This window comes from Temnothorax curvispinosus, unplaced genomic scaffold (genome assembly GCF_003070985.1).
Source record: "Temnothorax curvispinosus isolate PA1 unplaced genomic scaffold, ASM307098v1 QBEX01003323.1, whole genome shotgun sequence".
Lineage (NCBI taxonomy): Eukaryota > Metazoa > Arthropoda > Insecta > Hymenoptera > Formicidae > Temnothorax > Temnothorax curvispinosus.
The window spans coordinates 399,822-408,100 of record NW_020213103.1 but is presented as its reverse complement, the minus strand read 5'-3'; the positions used below and the strand labels follow the sequence as shown (position 1 = coordinate 408,100).

At 36.7% G+C, this 8,279-nt stretch overlaps 1 protein-coding gene across 6 annotated transcripts in view; it reads right to left on the bottom strand.

The window, feature by feature from the left end:
• Window positions 1-8,279, bottom strand: part of LOC112452369 (protein tincar) — a 151,011-nt gene that overhangs the window by 101,799 nt on the left and 40,933 nt on the right. For 4 of the 6 annotated variants that reach the window (XM_025012534.1, XM_025012530.1, XM_025012535.1 and 1 more), the window contains exon 2: window positions 7,798-7,846. The exons of the other annotated variants lie outside the window; for them this stretch is intronic. The gene's annotated coding sequence lies outside the window, so the exon portion shown is untranslated. The remainder of the gene's footprint in view (window positions 1-7,797; window positions 7,847-8,279) is intronic. 6 annotated transcript variants of the gene reach the window in all.

Sequence of the window (8,279 nt, the reverse complement as noted above, 5' to 3'; positions counted from 1 at the left end):
AGAGAGAGAGAGAGAGAGAGAGAGAGAGAGAGAGAGAGAGAATATCAGGATATTCGACGGATAAAAAAAGGGAGCTTGTAATATCTTACAAGAGACGCGCATCACGCTACCTCTCTTTTGGCAATTCCTGTCTGACGGCGGTTGATGCTTTTCATGTATAAGACGCGTATCTCTCTGCTATCGCGCGGATAAAGCTTCCGCGCGACGGATTGTCGACCGCCAACGCGGTCGACGTCTATCGAGAGAGATAGAGAATAAAATGATCACTCTCTGCGGCGGACAGGGAAAATATTTCTATTGCACGGAAACGGATTCTACATGCCGAGTAAACTGAACAATAAAGCTTGCGATGGCGCGGCAATGTGTGCGGAATAAACGTTATCCACAAAATGTGCTTTGCGTCAAACAATTGGCATGCGTGCCCGCATTCCGCCAAGCGCGAGAACGCGCCGTCGATAGAACGCGCGCGCGCCTCCACCGTTCCCGCGTAATCCGAGTACGCATGAAATCCGAATGACGTTTAAATCGAGTTGACACTATCCTGTCGGTCTGGCTTAAATGCCCGGCTCATATCGCGTTAAGTAAGCGGCGCCGTCAACGATGTGCATTCAACAGTAAATTACTGAAAATGGGAGCGGGACGTCGGCGTCGTACCGCCCACGGCTGGTCGACGCGCGGTTTAAAAGGCTCCTGAGATTTCAATGCGGCATAGAGTAAACGTTAGAAACGTTGGCACATTTCACATAAGCGCCACGTCCTTACATGGACCCGCGCACAATAGCCTCTCACACATGCACACGCGTTCATTCACCTGCGCTCATGTACATTGCACGCGGAAATTTACGCGAGAGACGGTGGGTGCTCGTTATACATACGGAACATACGGATATCCCGACGTTAAAAAAAAAAAGAGGAATCGCGCGACATTTCGCTCCGTATACAATGACGCTGCGGGATAAATAGGGTCATTCCGATACTGTTCTAGTCAGTGTCAGTCCGTCCGTTTATACTAATACGCGTAAAAACAAATAAAAAATAATAAAACACGAAATAATGGAAAGGTGAAAAAATGTTAACACCTATATCTATAAATCATTCGGATATTTAGATATTTAGATTGAAACATTTGTTAGATAAAAATATTTCTAGAATATGTATAAAAATAATAAAAATATATTTGTTACCACAATATTTTTAAAGATAATATCTTGCCTGCAGGTATCAAGATAATGGAAAATTGAAGCTAGTTAATAACGTGGAACAATGGATTCTTTTCTAAATTGTTATTCTACACTTTCTATTCAAGCAGATGCGAGGCAGATGTTTCCGTATTGTCCTAATTAAAATTTAATGGTTCGGAGCGTGATGCAAGGAAAAGATCACTTGTCTTAAATAAATAAAACGTTACAAGTAGAATAATATTCGAATCGTTTTCTTGAAATAACGTGTGAAGCTTGTTTTACGCGAACCAATTTGACGATATTTAGCAAAATTAAAATACATGGCTAAAATTAAATATTACGTCCATAAGTTGTAAAACTCGTATCCAACAAAATGCACACATTGGAAGCAACACATTACGATGAAATTGTAAATCGATCGGCATTTCGAGATTTTCAGCTGACAAGATAATGGATATTAAATGAGGTGCGCCGAAGAAATTATGATCGGATGCAAAGCAAGAGGAGGAACGATAACAATGGACGGAGTTGACGACGCCGTTTTTCGACCACTTTCACGAATTTACGTAATCGGCTTCCGCCTCTTCCGACCGCGGCGCGCGGTGAAAACCGGCGCAGCTTTTCTCGGCGTAATGAAAGATCTTTTGTCACTCGAGAGAGAAAGAAAGAAAATTAACATATTTTCATTCAGGGCCATATCGAATAACGAAAAGATCAAACCAAAGTTCCAGAACTGTTGGAGCTTGTATAAAATTAAGAAAGTTTTTCCTTGAGATTATAAATTTAATATCAGAATATAGTCGAAAGTTAGCGACTGATTAGATGGATAATTTTCTGTATAAAGGAAAGTGACACTCAATTTCCAATAAATGTAAAAATCGACCTTTCCCTCCAAATTGCTATTATTAATTATAATAAAATTAAAGTTTTCTAAAACTGCACTTTTTAATGCGTAAAGTTAATAAAGTATTTATATAGCAATTATATCGGACTCTATTATCAAAGATAAAATAGTATTTTTAAAATTTTTAGCATTTAAATTTGTTGGAATCTCTCGTTTTACAAAGCACCCACCGATGTAAATTCTCAAACATCCTGTATATGAAAATCAGTCCACGTTAATGATTTTTAGGGATGTCCGCCTGTCCGGTCACGTCTCACAACGATTCCCTCGCGCGTCCCTCTGCCGCGTGCATATGGATAACTGCAGATTGCCATCTAATCGTCGCCCCTAATTTCGAGGCGGGCTCCGTTCCGCAAGATGCGTCTGCGTGGCAGCGTAGCGCGCCGATTCCCAAAAATCGTTGCATATATGCATGCAAAATTGCGCGTATGTGCGTTCGACGAGAGCGATCGACGGCGCCGATCTCCCGTGAGATCGGTTACCCCGGCCCGGCGTACAGGCGTGTTCATGCGCGCGACCGGAAGTGACCGCTCGTCGGTGAGATAACAATAATCAAGCAGACGCAACAAGAGCGCGTCGTGTTCTTAAATAATATAAAATTGCACGTTGCTGTACACATAAACTCGCATGACGAGAAGCTTGGGCGGTAGGAGAGAGGGACGAAGGGATCGCCGTATTAAATCCTTCCTCTTTAATTTTCTGCTATCTTCACTTTAGTCTGTTTCCTTAATTCTTAGCTGGCCGAGCTTGTGGATCTCGCGATGACACGGGCGGACTTGTATAATCAGAACGGGTGATATCTCTTACTGATTAAAAAGTATATTTTAAGAATGAGAGTGCTCTTCGATAATACACTTTTTTTTAATAAAAAATATGACATAACAGATATCGTAGATTATTATTCAATAATTAAGAATTATTTTATTCTATTTTAATTAACTAAAAATCTTAAAACACATTTAACCAAAAATTGGTTTGAATAATAAACCAATAATATGCATCTTAATTTTTTCTGAATTATTTTTGTGGGTCAAAATTAATTTTTACAATCTATAACAAATGATATCCTTATATTATGAAATAACTGGAATACTTTGTCATAAGATTTTATTCAGAATTATCAATATGCATCGATATGTCATTCATATCGGAGTTACCATTAACCATTCATGATGTATCATTTGATAATGCTTTGAAATACGATGCATTTTCACGCAACTGACTAAATAGTATGTTGACTGTTAAATCGATGACACGATGAAATACATGTATAACTGGCAAACTGCATGGTACTACATCGTGTGAATGATTGATCGTCTTCTATTCAAAAATAATTATCAAAATTGTTTCAAATATGGAGAACTCTATAATCACATAAATGTTATTACTGTTTAAAATAAATTATAATTAACAGAAAATCTTCAATATTTTGGAAGATATTCGCGAATACCGAGTACGTCGTCAGCAATACACAGAAGCAGATCGCTGACAAAAATATCACGTTTGACGATGTAAATTAAATTGCGTATAGTTTCATTTACAGCACGAAATATGATTTGTCGCATCTTTGTCGTCCCAACACGATATGCATCAACGAAGCGAAAGCGCGCATGCGAGAGAAAGAGAGAGAGAGAGAGAGAGAGAGAGAGAGAGAGAAAAAGAGAGAGAGAGAACGAGAGAACGAGAGAACGAGAAAAATAAGGGCATCAAAGCGAAAGGACGGAGAAACAGGAAAATAGCTAGACGAGTAGCAGGAGCGGTTATCATAACGCCAAGCTCGTATCTTATCCGCTCGAGCTTTCTTCCTCGCAGTTGCAATCGCATGCGTGGCTCACGCGCGGTTCATCAACGCATGATTAGCACAGAGTCGCCATGGATAATTTTGTTTGCAAGTTAAATGAGGAACTGCCCCTTTTTACGCAGGCTTCCGCATAGAAGAGAAAGAAAGAGAGAAAGAGAGAGAGAGAGAGAGAGAGAGAGAGAGAGAGAGAGAAACGGAAACCGCAAAAGGGAGGGAGGACAAAGGGCGCGTACGAAAGAATGGAGTAACAAACAAAAATTAACGAAGAAGGAAGCTGCCATAGCGGAAAAAGATACGTTAATAGAGTGATGGCATCCCAATTTGCATTAAATAACCGAATGTGCGATATGAGATTGAGATAAAAATTCGCAAGATAAAATTTAATGAGAATAGTAGCGTGACGTAGCGAATGACGTTGAAGGGTCTACCGACAACTTGCCACGATCACTTACGACGAGCTCAGACCTCTATCGTCCGTAATTAGTTTCCTTCGTGGAGATTTTGGTGGAACCATAATAAACTTGTTGCTAGCGAAACAAATTTGTGTTAAGAGACCGAGCAGGAAGAAAAGCAGAAAAACGAAAATAATATAATGTGGGTAATAGCGTATTCAAAGCGGGGGAGGGCAAAGCTGAGGCCGCACTTAAATCATTGCGCACGTATATATACACATATACCTATCCGTGCACCGATAGCAGCCGCTGAAGGTACATGGAGCATCTTTTGTGTGAGATAATGAGAAGGATTCAATTAGTCTGCGGCTGGCACTTAATGCTCCCTTCCCCGATTATAGCTCGAGCACGAGCGACGTGAATGCACCAATAAAATGTAAAAGTGCAAAAAAGACTGCGTGGCATACGCCGGCCACGTTATATAAAATCACAAAAAATACGCGTAACAACTGCAAAATGTGTCCCCAAATGCACAAATATTTCAATTTTTTTTTCTTTCAATAGTAATTATTTCAGTTCCTAGTTATTGATAAAATTGTGTGTCGCTATTTTTATTTAAAAAAGCATTAGAAGAAATAAGCTGAAATAAACTTCATATAGCTGTAAACTTTTAATTAGAGCAAAATCTTTGAAGTTTTCTCAGTTCTTATTTCGCTGCAGAATGCGCCAGACAAAATTTAATGACTTATGGCTGACGTTGCCCGTAAATTACGAAACCTACGACCAGCGGAATATGCGTTGCTCGTTTGTCGCACGTGCTGTCCTGGTGGAAAATTATAGCTTCAGAAAATAGTAAGTGCCGAGACGTCGGTGGAGATACGACCACCAACCATTAAATAATTGATAAAAGAAACAATTTTTACTGATTGCACTCATGGCAATAATGATATTTACAATTATACACAAAATCCGATGATAAAGAACATACTTTCATTAAATAATAAAAGCAATAAATCATAATGGAAAAACAATTTGTAGAAAATATTCATATTTTCGGATTAATAAATAAATATTTAGTATTAGAAGAATTTTTATTTGACAACTGCGTGACTTATCTTATCATTTCTACATAAACTTTCAATCTAATTTCGGAAACTTGCTCCTTCCAGATTCCGACACGTACAAAATTAGTAAACTTCACAAACTGAAAGATTGTAAGCTCGAATGTGCTTCAGCGATTCAACAAAAGAGCGACAAAATTCCTTAATGTCACGCGTCAAAGTGCATGCAATCACGCGTGGCTCTCAGTTAGTTCGATCGTCGGAATTTAATTACGGATGGACCGGATAAAGGCTGGCGGATAGCTCTTCGATGACATTAGCTGTAGGCTATGCGATCTCATATCGTCAAACCAATCCGCCGTACTGACAATCTACGCGGTAGAGCACTGAAATCCCTGTTTTCTTTTTTGGGGTTTTTCCTACGACACGAGCAAAAATATGGTATTGCCTCGTAAAGCAATGCTTGCATGTTATCAAATATCTGTTATCAAATATCTTTCAGAGTGTGATACATAAAAGTAATGTTACTGCGTGTCCAATAAACGTAAAGAAATAAAATAGTGCAGGTGTGCAGATTTTAGCAAATAAACTTTAACAATTTAGTTTAAAATTTGTACCTCGATCTTTCTCTAAATTTCTTCTTTCTAAATTTCTTTTTTTTCTAATAATAATAAAAGCTGATCTTTGTAATAAAAATATTATAATAATAAATAAATATTCTCTTTTCTTTAGCATTTTACAATTTTAAAGCATTTTCAAAAATTTTCAAAAATCGAAGATTTATGATAGGTACTTTATTCTGAAGCTTTGAGTAGTAAAATTTTAGTATTGTATCATTCAAAATTACATTTTACCAATCGCAATGTACAATAATATGAGAATCTTTTAGATCTGTTTTAGTAAAATTAATATTTGATCTAATTAAAAACAGCTGATAAAGTATAATACAATACTTTTTAATTAAAAATCTTTCTTTATCAGAACGAATTAGATTAGTAATCGCAAACATTGAAACTTCAAAACATTTATCTCCATTTATGTACTTAGATGAATAAATGTAGAACAGCCAAAGAGAATGTCAATTAATGACCGAGGAACCACTTTTAACCCTCTAAATTTGCGGAGAGGTAACCTGATGTTTATTTAAAAAGCCGCATGCAGGTGTCGATCGCGTGGCTGCCATTTATATCGCGTATCGTATTTTTTTTCCTTTTCGTGTTTGCTTCCTTTATTTTTCTTTTTAGGTTTACCTCTTTCCTCGCTTTCGCTTCACATTTTCCCTTCATTTTGGCAAAATACCAGAGTGCGTCATCAGTTTGCCTTTGACGCGCACCAGTCGGAAACACAGTTTCTCATAATTTCATAATCCAGTAGACTGAATGCAGACGAGATCTGGTTGAACGTGATGTAGAATACAATAACACCGAAATATTACGAATCATGTATGGAATGATATACGATATACACATATTGAATCTCTCTTTAATCTATTGTTCATGAAATAAATAACGTGTTTAATCTTGTTTAATAAATTAATACAAATCAATAAAAGGTTGTTAAAACTAGCAGTAACTGCAAAACGTAAAAATTTATTTATTTATTCAGTAAACTTTAGGAATACTTTTTAATTATCGACATAAATGTTATATTGTTACATGTATGCGATTTTTCTCCGTCTCTCTCTCTCTCTCTCTCTCTCTCTCTTTTTCTCTCTCTTCTCCTTTCTGACGGCAGTTAAACCGCTATACCAAATTTTTTTGTTGCTGCGTCAGCGGCCAATGGAGAATTTTTCGCCCGCAGATGATGCATGAGGTTATTAACGCCACAGGCGCCTCCACCTCACAAACTTTCACGAGATCACAAAGTTCAAGAAGCTTTTTCCGGTTCTTACATCTAACTTTTTTAAGTTTAGCTTGTGCCGTGCGATTTACAAGAAAAGTGTGACACGAAGGTAAACTGTGAACGCTATTCTTGTAAACTGCTTTACATTTTTATAACACTGTGTCGTTTTTGACGTTTCAATAATATTATATTGTTGAAAGCACTAGCTTTACCGCTTGACAGTATATTGGTCAACATTCTATGCGTGTATCATAAATTTGTATTTAATTAATATCGATTTATATGCGGTAATCATATAGTCGGGTCTTATATTTAAGACCGTTTTAAGTATAACCTTAAGATGTTATGAAATATAACTAATCACAGAGCCATATATCTTAAGACATTTACTTAAGACGGTCTGACTGAAATAAGAACGGACTATAAATACAGACTCATGTCGCGTCGATTATTCAAAAATTTTTAGAATAAGTACAACCCTATATTTATCAAATATCGTATTTTATAAAGAATGGAGACTTGTTCTTAAATTCCTTATATCGCTACATAAATAGGTATGCTCATTATACGAATAATAATAAAAAAAAATGTTTTAAAAGAAAATAGTAGTACTTACTAGATATGATGCTCCTCTTACGATTGGCGATGCAAAATTCTTCCGATACCTGCAATTAAAATCATTTGTCAGTTATAGATTTAAACGAGTTAACTATTAAGGATAAATTTTCAATGAATGAATTATACCAGAATGATAATCATAAAGCTATATAATATGTTTCACGAAACGTGGCAACTTTGAAGATATATATAGCAATTCTGACTCATATAGGGGTTGGCTTTAGCCAATACATCGGAAAAGCTCTTTACGTAATTGAATATTAATCAATCTCATTAAGCACGTACGGCGAGCATTCAGATTCAACGAACAATATGCAATATGCTTACGCATCTATATAAATGTGTACATGGAATTAGTTAGCCGACTTGTAAGCTGATAATCAAATCATCAATAGCTGCTATCGCATATAGGTACATGTGGCTAGACTGGATCAAATAAAATCATACTTAATGCACTAACAATTAAATAAATTTTTCGTT